We start from the raw sequence: 11,576 nt of genomic DNA on the forward strand, positions 1-11,576 counted from the left end.
CCCCAAGTAACAGAGTTGGCACCCTTGAACTCTGGGTTTGTGTACGGGTGTGGGTGTGGGTGTGTGTGTGTTGTGTGTGTGTGTGTGTGTGTGTGTTGTGTGTGTGTGAGAGAGAGAGAGAGAGAGAGAGAGAGAGAGAGAGAGAGAGAAACATTGAAGGAAGGAAGGAAGAGAAGAAGAAAAGAAAGAAAGAAAGAAAGAAAGAAAGAAAGAAAGAAAGAAAGAAAGAAAGAAAGAAAGAAAGAGAGAAAGAGAGAGAGAAAGACAGAAAGACAGAGAGAAAGAGAGAAAGAGAGAGAGAAAGAGAGAAAGAAAGAAAGAGAGAGAAAGAAAGAAAGAGAGAGAGAAAGAGAGAGAAAGAAAGAAAGAAAGAAAGAAAGAAAGAGAGAGAGAGAGAGAGAAAGAAAGAAAGAGAGAAAGAAAGAGAGAGAGAAAGAAAGAGAGAAAGAAGGAAGGAAGGAAGGAAGGAAGGAAGGAAGGAAGGAAGGAAGGAAGGAAGGAAGGAAGGAAGGAAGGAAGAGTATATTTTTTGCAGGAGAGGCATGATCCTCCAGCTGTTAACAGTAGAGCTTTGTCTGACTCCCCAGTCTCCTCCAGCCAAGAGGTATTGAATCCGTAGTATAGCAAAAACTAGACTAGACTATAGAATCACAAAATCTCAAGAGTTGAAAGGGAGCTAGTTTAACCTAACTCTAAACAAAAAGGGTTTTGGCAACATAAACCACAAGTAATTATCCAGCCTCTCACTGAAGGCCTCCACTGAATGAGGGCAATCTCCTGGGGCAGCTCATGCTACTTTGGCATAGCTCAAATGATCTGGGAGTTTTGCTGGACATCGACTTTCCATCTGTCTCTACAACTTAAACCTGTTACTCCTTATTCTGCCCTCTGGGGCCAAGCAGAACAAGTCCCATCATGCTTCTCTTTCACATCCCTTCAAGTAATGGGAGCTGTCCAATGTCCCCAGGATGGTAGGTTCAGAGGTCCCTGTGTCTGATTAGAAGCCAAACTCCTGTGTGACTCTGAGCAAACCAGTTCAGATGACTGAAACTTGTTTCCTTTCTTTGCAATACAGCTAGAACACTGTTCTCAGCACCAGGAAGACCTGGGTTCAAGCCTCACCTCTGATGCCTCTTGGCTATGTGACCTTGGGCAAATCACTTCACATGTCCCTACCTTCAGACAACTCTCTAAGACAGGAGTTCTCAAAGGGTTTGCTAGCCAATTTTCTGCTAGGTGGGCTGGGATAGAGCTCAGCAAAGAACAATGCTGTGCCATGAGCCAAATCAAGTAGAGAACCATTGCTCCAAGACATTAGGCTACGGGTCAAGTGCCAATACTGATCAGAAGCTGAGGAATCTTCATTAAGTGTTCTCTATACCAATGAAATGAACATTCCAGTCCAATTAAAAAATATTTTTACCTGTTATGGGGTCATTGCAAGCGATCAAATCATCATGAGTTCATATATCTAGAGCTGGGAGGGACCTTAGAGTCCACTCAATCCAACCCTTTTGTTATAAAGATAAGGAAAATGAGACTCAGAAAAATTAAATGATTTGCCCAAGGTTACACAAGGAGTGGTTATCTGAAGCAGGATTTGAACCAAATTCTCTTACTTGAAATATATAGTTATGAAGTCTTACTAAGTTAAATGACTTTCCGAAGGTCGTAAGCATGAGAGGCAAAAGTTGAACCTAGGTCCTCCATCTCCAGAATCAGTGATCTTTCCACTGTACCACACTGCATCTCTCTGAAACAATGGATATGAAATAATTTGTAATCACAAGGTATAATGTTCACAGAGTTATTATGCTAACACTTGGATCATCTTAACAATAACTAATAACAATAGCATTTCTGTAGCAAAAAATAGCATTTCTGTAGGGCTTTAAGGTTGCAAAGTGCTTTACAAATAGTATCACACTCTCTCCCCAACAACCTCAGGAGGTAGGTTATGTTATAAGCCTCATTTCACAGATGAGGAAACCGAAACCAGAAAAAGGTAAGTAACTTGCCCAGGGTCACACAGCCAGTGTGGAAGGCTGGATGTGAACTCAAATGCTGATTCTAGGCCCAGCAATCTATCCACTGCACCACTTGACCATCAACCTTAAGGATCCTTGGGGTTTATTGTTAACCCTACTATAATTTGGGGAAGTGGTCTTGTGGAGCTACTGTGGCTACAAAAATTCAATCTGCTTTAGCCTACTAGGACATGAACTTTTCCAATCTGAGCTAGGCTGGTCTTCAGCTAACAGACTCATCAGGTGAATCCTCAGCCATTGCAGTAAACTAGTAATGCTAAGAGGTAGAGGCAAGGAGGGGGTCCATGCCACATTTGAGGGATAGTCAATGCAAAGGCACAGATATGGGATATTGAATGTCCTGTGTGAGAAATGACAAGAAGGCTAGTTTGGCTGAATGAAGGAGAACAAGAATAATAAGGCTGGAAAGGTAGATTGAAGCCAGATTGTGAAGGGCCTTAAATGCCAACACGAGTCATTTGTATTTGACTTCTGAGGCAATAGAGAGCCACTGGGGCATAATGAGCAGGACAGTGGCATGGGCAGACCTGTGCTTTAGGAATTTCTCTTTGGAGGTTGAATAGAAGAAAGATTGGGGAGACAAGAGACTAGAGGCAGGGAGTCCAGTTTGAAGGCTTTTGAAAGAGTCCAGGAGAGAGGTAATGAGGGTCTGAAATGGGGTGGTGCACCCAGGGCTTAAGGGCTTCTCAGCTGATGAGAGGGTTGAACTTATTGGTCTCTAAGGACCAATCGAGGATTCCTCCAAGATTCCCTCACCCAAATTGGATAGTTCCAATCATACTGAACAGGATAGACTAAGGGGTAACTCCAGAGGAAGAACACTTGCTCTCTCCTGGTCGCTGCAGCACCTGGCTGCTTGACCCGCTGGTCCTGGGACTGAGCAGGCCACAAGGACGCCCCCTCCAGAGCTCCCTCTGGCCACCAGAGCCATCCTGCTGCTGCATTTGGGCCCTCTCCATCAGTGCAGCCATGAGGAGCTCTGCATGCAAAATCACATCTTTTCCCCCAGCTAAGATCAATAACCTCTCATCTCTCCTCCAGGGAATATATCATGTTTAATTTGGGACTCGGACTCTCCGACATCCCCTCCGCATATACATATACACTGAAAGTGGGCCCTGGGCAGGAGCCGGGGAGCTGAGCCACCAGCGCTGAAGGGGGGGAGGAGAGAAGGAGCAGGGAAGAGGGAGAGAAATTACCTCTTTCCCTTGATTGTTTTGACTCTAAATTGGAGGCAGCAGCAAAGCAGTTACTGCCAGGGCTAATCAAAGCAGCTGTCACTGGGCATGGACAGGCGAGGTCCAGGAAAAGCAAGGAGGTGGGGATTTCCGGAAACTGGGGAGATTGTCTGTGGATTTAGACTGCTTCAAATTAGATTGGCTTTGTAAGTGGTTTTGGACTCTGCAAATTGCATTGGGAGTCCTCCATCCCCTGGGTCTGGTCAGTGCTTCTGGCTGACCTTTATATAAAGCTATACAGAATGATAAATCTAGAGTTAAAAAAGGATGAGAAAGGCCATCCAGTCCAACCCTTTTATTTTATATATGAAGAAACTGAGGCCCAGGGATATTAGGTGATTTGCCCAAGGTCACATAAGTGGTAAATATAGGTGGCAGATTTTGAACTCATAGTCTCAGACTCCAGAGCCAGGGTTCTTACAATTGAATCACACTGACTTCCCTTATGAATGATGCTCACCCACAATCCCAGAAGATCTGGATTTGAATTCCATCTCTGCCATCGACTTCCTATGTGACTTTGGGTAGGTCACTAATTTCTGTAGACTTCAGCTTTCTCATTGGTAAAGTGAGAGAATTGGGTGAATGTTCCTTCCAGTTACAAATCTATGCTCTTACATACACAGAGAGGTAAAGACAAGATAGAGGCCATTAACAACCAAGATGATCAGGAGGAAGTGGCATTTGAAGTGACCTTTGATGACAGCTAAGGATTTTGAAAGGTGGGACTGTATTCTGGGTATGTACAATAGCATGTGCAAAGGTATGGAAATGGGAAAATGGAATCCTAAGTTTAGGGAACATGAAGAAGGGCTAGCCTTAGGAATAACAAGGTTGGGACCAGCTAAGCGGTGCAGTAGATGGAACATCAGAGTCAGGAGGACCTGAGTTCTAATCCAGCCTCAGATACTTACTAGCTGTGTGACCCTGGACAAGTCACTTAATCCTAATTGTCTCCCAAAAAAAGGAAATAACAGGGATTCTTCTTTTGTGACTAAAGAAAAACCTAGATAGGATATGATGTTGAAAGAGTCTGAGGACAGAAGAGAGGAAGCTGAGGAAGTTCATCACAGATGGCCTCAAACTTCTCTGTAAAACAAGAAGTTGGGTCATTAATTCAGCAAGCATTTATTAAGCAGCTATGTCCCATCCTCCACTCAGCTGTCAAATTGATCTTAGTTTCACATCATGTCAACCCCTGCTCCTTTTCAATGAGCTGCAATGGCTTTCTATCACCTCCAAGATTAAATATTAAATTCTCTGCCATTCAAAGCCCCACATAACCTAGCCCCCTCTTACCCTTCCTGTCTTCTTACACTTTACTGCCCTCCATGTACTCTTTCATCCAGTGACAATGGGCTCCTTTTAGTTCCTTATGTACTACATTCGATCTCTGGACTCCAAGTGTTTTTGCTGGCTCAGCTGAAGTCCCACATTCTGCAAGAGACCTTCCCCAGGCCTTAATCTTAGTACCTTTCCTCCAAAAGAAACCCCATTTAATTCTGTCTATATCTTGTTTCTACATGGTTATATGCATGTGGTCTCCCCCATCATCCCGTGAACTCCTTAAGTGAAGGGGCTGTTCTTTGCCTTTCTTTGTATCCCTAGCATTTAGCACAGTGCCTGGTACATAGTAGGTGCTTAATAAATGCTAGGTGACTGACAAATTGACACATTGCCAGGCTCTGCACTATGCTGAAGATAAAAAAAAAACGGAAATGAAAAACAGTTCTTTCCCTCAAGGAGATTAAATTCAGTCAGTTAATAAACATTTTTAAGTGCCTACCCTGTGCCAGGCACTCTGTTAAGTGCTAGGGATATAAGAAGTGGCAAAAGACAGTCCCTGCCCTCAAGGAGCTTACAGTCCAATGAGGGGAGGGGACAAGATGCAAGCAAATATATACAAAGCAAGCTTTGGCAGGATAAATAGGAAATAATTAACATAGGGAAGGCTCTAAAATTAAGAAGGGTTAGGGAAGGCTTCCTGTAAAAGGTGGGATTTTAGTTGGAACTCAAAGGAAGCTAGGAAAGTGAAGATAAAGAGGAAGTGCAACCTGGGGGGGGGGATAGTCAGAGAAAATGCCTAGAGCTAAAAGATGGAGGGTCTTGTTTGTGGAACAGCAAGGAGGCCAATGTCACTGGATCACAGAATACAAGTTGGAGAGTAAAGTGCAAGAAGACTGGAAAGGTAGTGGGGACTAGGTTATGAAGGGTTGTGAACATCAAACAGAGGATTTTGTGTTTGATCCAGCCTGGAGGTGATAGGGAGACACTGACGTTTATTAAATAGAGGGGGCAGTAATGATCAGAACTCTGGTTTAGGAAAATTGTTTTAGTAGCTAAATGGAGGATGGATTGGAGGGGGAAGAGACCTGAGGCAAGCAAACTCCACACCCAGCAGGTTATTGCAAGAGTCCAGGTGGGAGGTGATGAGGGTCTGTGCTAGATGGGTGGCGGTGTCAGAAGAGAGGAAAAAGCATATTTAAGACGTGGTGCAACGGTTGACAAGCATTGGCAATATCTTGGATATGGGGGAGGGGGGAGAGAGCAGTGAGAGACAGTGATGCCTGAGGGACTGGGAGGATGATGTTGCCCTGTACAGTAATAGGAGAGAGAGAGGGTTTGGGGGGAAAGATAATGAGTTCCATTTTAGACATATTGAGTTTAAGATGTCTAGTAGATATACAGTTTGATATCTGAAAGGCAGTTGGAGATGTGAGATTGGAGGTCAGCAGAGAGGTTGGGGCAGGAAAGACAGATTTGAGAATCACTAACATAGAGAAAGTAATTAAATCCATGGGAACTGACAAGATCACCAAGTAAAGTACTATGGAGGGAGAAGAGAAGAGGGCCCAGGACAGCCCTGTCAGACAGCCATTGTTGGAGGGCAAAGGAGACAGAGAAAAGGTGGTCAGATAGGTAGGAGGAGAACCAGGAGAGAAGAGAGTATCAAGGAGAAGAGGGTGATCCATGGTGCCAAGACTGCAGAGAGGTCAAGGGGAATTAGGGATGAGAAAAGAGCCTTGAATTTGGTCATTAAGAGATCACTGGTAACTTTGGAAAGAGCAGTTTTGGTGGAATGATGCAGTCTGAAGTTTGATTATAAGGGTATAAAAAGAGAATGAGAGGAGATAAAGTGGGGCACCTATTGTATTTAGCCTTTTTCAGTTTAGCCACAGAGGGCAGAAAAGAGACACGATAATAGCACAGATGGAAGGTTCAAATGGAAGATGAGAGGTTTTGAGGATGGGGGAGATGTTGGTAGGCAAAATGGAACTGCCAGTAGACAGGGGGAAATTGAAAATAAGTGATAGAATGGAGATGACAGAGGGGGGCAATCTTTCCGAGGAGACGGGATAGCCTTGGTAAGGAGTAAGACAACCTCATCATGTGAGACAGGGATGGAAGAGGAGAATGTGGGAGAAGGCATCTGAGTGATAGATGAGGAAGATGAAATAAGGAAGCTCATGGCTAGTGGCTTCATTTTTTTTCTGTAAAATATGAGTCAAGGTTCTCAGATAAGAGTGGAGAAGCCAGAGGGGGAGCCATGGGAGGTCTGTGGAGGGACAAAAATGTTCAAAAGAGCCACTGTGGAGTGAGCTGATAAGGGAGTTACAGAAGGATGGCCAAGCAGCAGTGAGGGCCCAGTAGAGGTTGTGTAGCATACATTTGTAGTGGACCCAAACAGAATAGTTGCATGTTTTTCCCCATACTTTATTCAGCAGCACATATGTAGGAGCAAAGTTGGTGAATGGTGGGAGTGATTCAAAGCTGAGGCTTGGCTGGACATAATCAGTGATATGACAAGGGGGCTAGAGATTCAAGAGAGGAGGACAATGTAGAGTTGAATCACCCAAGGGTAGCTTCCTCAATGAGGTCACTCACAGAAGCACTAGGGAACTGAAGGCAGTACTTCATTGACCTCTTGAATTGTTATGGCTGGAAAAAAAAATCATCTGGTGACCAGCACACACACACTCCCCCCCTCCCCAACCAAGCCTCTCTGAACTGATCGAGGCTTGCCTGGTGGAATGGCAAATATATAGCTCATTGCCAGAACCTGCAAGGAAGTGCTAGAGCTCATGACCCAGGGATCATACTCAGAGGTGCAGACCCTTCAAGATGGCAGATTCCATGCATACCACCATGAGGCATCTGACTCACTGTTCCATTGGAGTAATGTTATAATTGGATCATTACCAGAAAGGCATTAGAGCATTGTTTTGATAACTTTATGATGGGGCTTATTTAGACTGTATTAAAAGCATAATTTTGAAACCATATTGGTTGGGGCAACATTATGTGGAATATTCTTATATATAATGTCACTGAAAAGACATAACAAGCCTAAGTTCCAGGTTTGATTTTTTTTTTAGCATAATTACTAGTACCATGGAAATTGCAGGGATTAGAACCGGTTGTAAATGAGGACAGATTGTGGAGCCTGGGAGGCAGAACTTAGCAGAAATTCCTCCACATACATTATGCCAAGCTGAGATTGGAATTCAATAAGTGTGCAGGTACAGGCTCATCAGCACACCAGGTGACTCATCTGTGACCTCCTTCAGCTACTCTAGAATAACTGGAGGTGATAGCTTCCAGTTTGAGGGTTTGGTGGCAATTCCTTTTTTTCAAAATGTACTTAATCTCAATTGTTTCTCCCTTGAAGGAATGAAGAGCCACTGCCCACCTAGTTGCCTGGTTTGCAAGTGATTATCTAAGCAAGGCAGGAAATGTCTCTCCTCTTCGCATAGTATAGAAAGCAATTAGCAGTGCTTCCTTTTTTAGACACCCGCTATGTACCCTCTCCAGTGTTGCTGATCTCTATCTGGCCACTGGACCCAGATGGCTCCGGAGGAGAAAGTGAGGCTGGTACCTTTGCACAGCCTTCCTCACTGTAATCCAAGTCACTTGCATGTCACGGCATCACCTCTCTGATGTCATGGTCCTTTTTGAGAACAAAGAACAAGTAACAACAGCAACCTACTATGTGTAGGCCATTCAACGTTTTAGGCATTGGGGCTGTAGAGACGCAAAAGAAATTGTCCCTGACTTCAAGAAGCTTATATTCTACTGGGGTAGAATATTTTTTTTATTTTATTTTTTTTTAGGCAAATGGGGTTAAGTGACTTGCCCAGGGCGACACAGCTAGTAAGTGTCCAAGGTTAGATTTGAACTCAGGTCCTCCTGACTCCAGGGCTGGTGCTCTATCCACTGCACCACCTAGCTGCCTCTAGAATATTTTTTTAAAAACACACAGATAAGTTTAATATTGCTAGCATATGCTCCAAACTTTTTGATTGAAATCTGTCTGGAGAAAAGCTTATGTTGCCTCCCAAATCCAACTCATATTAGCAAGTTGAGTCCTGATAGCAAGGATAGTTACATTTCCCCTCAGATTTCTAAGGGACCCTGAGAAACTAGGGAGTTTTCTAATGCTTTTTCTACCCAGCTATACACCTTTGGGCTTCCTTGTGATCCCCAGGAACCCAATCTTCTTGCCGGATCACATCAGTACGCCCTACTCTGTGTCCATTCCCTCCCTCTGATTGTAGAAGGTGGAGGGTGAATGGATGGAGAGCTCCTCCTCGATCTTTCTTTTGAGGATGGTCCCCAGGCTGGCCACATTTTCATTTCTCACGGCTGCACTCCTCAGGACATACTTGAATGTTTCCCCTATCCTTTCCAGCTTATTTTTATGTGTTGTTTTCCCCCAGTAGATTGTGAGCTCCTTGAGGACAGGGGTTATCTTTTGCCTTTCTTTGTATCATCAGCCCTTAGCACAGTGCCTAATACATAGACCGTTCTTAATAAATGTGTATCGGTTCATTGATCGATTGACTGCTGTAATTCACAAGCTGCCATCAGTATGTTTCCCCTCCACCACGGGTTATCAATTGATTTCAATTACTCAGCTAGACTTAATTAGCTTTTAGAAAGGAATATCCATGAAAGTGGTAGAGTAAAAATAATTAGTACAAATATCCCTCCAAAAATAAAAATCTGTCGTACTTTCCCACAGGCAAATACAAAGTCTAAGGGAAAGTACTTCAAACTGAGCATGCATGTCAAAAGGATAAATTCACAGATCCAGTTTCTGGAAGTCATGGTGATCATAGTGACACTCATCTCCAGAGGGTTAGCCACAGTAGGAGATGAATATTGTGGACCCAGAAACTTATCTACCTCAGCACAGAGGCAGCAATCTGTAGTATGGCAAGCATGCCCCCAGTAAGGAAATTACACATCTTTACAAAAACTACTGGTGGGCTCTTCTTGGACTTCCTTCTCTTCTTTCCTACACTTTCTCTTGGTGCCCTCATCAACTCCCTTGGATTCAAAGATCATCTTTATGGAAATGTGACTATAGACTGCATAAATAGTAAAAAGAACAGTGGTTCTGGTATCGAGGGACTTGGTTCAATTTCCACCTCAGTTGCTAAGGATCTGCATAATTTTAGACATTTACTAGCTTTTTTCCCATTATATTTTTTCTTCAGTCATTTCAGTTATGTCCAACTTTTCATGACCCCGTTTGAGGTTTTCTTGGCAAAAATACAGGAGTGATTTGCCATTTCCTTCTCCAGCTCAATTTGCAGATGAGGAAACTGAGGCAGACAGAGTGAAGTGACTTACCCAGGGTCACACAGCTAGTAAGTATCTAATGTTGCTGAGCCCCATAGCATCATCTGTAAAATGAGGTGCTAAAATTAGATGAGAGATTTTTAACTTAGGTCCATGAACTTTTAAAAAATATTTTGTATTTCAATGTATTCCAAAATAATGGGTTTCCTTTATAACCTTAACCAATTATTTTATGCATTTAAAAACATTATTCTAAGAAGGGACCCACAGGTTCCTCCAGGCTATCCAAGGGATCCCAGGATACAAAAAAAAAAATTAAGAACCTTTGGACTAAATGAACTCTTAGGTTTTACCCAGCTCTATATCAATTAACCTGTGATCAATATATCCAGGCTTAGTCTCTCTCCTGAGCTTCAGTCCTGTCTCAACAACCACCTATTGGACAACTTGAATGCTATCTCAAACACATGTTCAAAACAGAATTTACTATTGTTTCATCAAAATAAGGAGCATGTTGTTAAATATTTAACAACTAGATGTGGCTGAGGAGGTAAGAATGGAAAGTAAACATGACACACTTTTAAGTTTAATATGCATTATTAACATTTTCTACATCATCTTCTTACATCTAGGCAATAAATCAAGCCTTGATTTGCCATGTTTGCCAGGTTCTATGGTGTATAAATGCTCACACCGAAAATTTAACAATTGGCTCTCGAGAAGCAGTACAAGCTGGTTCCAGCTGCCCCAAACCACGCCCCTCTTCCAAACTTCCCTAGTTATGCCATGGGTGCCATCAGCATGAGAGTCACCCAGGATCACAAGTTTGGTTTTATCCTTGACTCTTCCACTCTCCCTCACCCCACATATCTATCTCACCAATTGTCCCCTTGTCTATTCTGCTTCCATGCCATCTCTAATGTCTGTGCCCTTTTCTTTACTCACATGACCCCCACCCTAGTTTAAGACCTCATTACCTCTCTCCTCAAGTATTGCAATGGCTTCCTTATTGGTCTGCCAGCCTCTACTCCCTCCCTTCTCCAGTCCATCTTCTACCCATCTGCCAAAGTGATCTTCCTAAAGCACAGGTCTCTCCCCCTCCCAAAAAGATAGACGATCAAATACAAACTACCCTATTTGGAATTTAAAGCATTTCTCAATCCAACACAGATGATCTTTCCAGGGTTATTACATATTACTCTCCCTAACACACTTACTAGCAATGTGACCTTCACAAGTCACTTTATCTTGCTCAATCTTGGTTTCTTCAATAAAAAGGTGATCATAATAGTACCTACCTCACAAGATTATTGTGAGCTCAAAGCTCTTTACAAACCACAAAATGCTATACAAATGCATTTCAAGGGCATTTATCAAGTACCTACTGTATGCCAGGCACTGGAAATACAAAGTTTTTTTTTTAATGACCATAGTCTCTGAAGGCAATTTTCAAGAAAACAAGATGTGATTTGAGCTTGGGGAAGTGGGATGGAAGAAGGATGGTACCCAGCATAATGGTAGGGCCAAGACCTTCTGGGCACCTGCTTCCCACGTTAGGTGTGAGCTTGTACCAGAGGACCCTGTCTTCCTCATCTTTCCTTTTGTGTTTCTTTTTCTCTAGCACCTACCTTGTGACTGTCAGAAGGTCTGGAAAGGCAATAAGAGCAACTTTCCACTGGAGTGGTTGGTTTACAGCAGCAGTGGC

Source organism: Phascolarctos cinereus, unplaced genomic scaffold (genome assembly GCF_003287225.1).
Source record: "Phascolarctos cinereus isolate Bilbo 61053 unplaced genomic scaffold, phaCin_HiC Scaffold_726;HRSCAF=1367, whole genome shotgun sequence".
NCBI lineage: Eukaryota > Metazoa > Chordata > Mammalia > Diprotodontia > Phascolarctidae > Phascolarctos > Phascolarctos cinereus.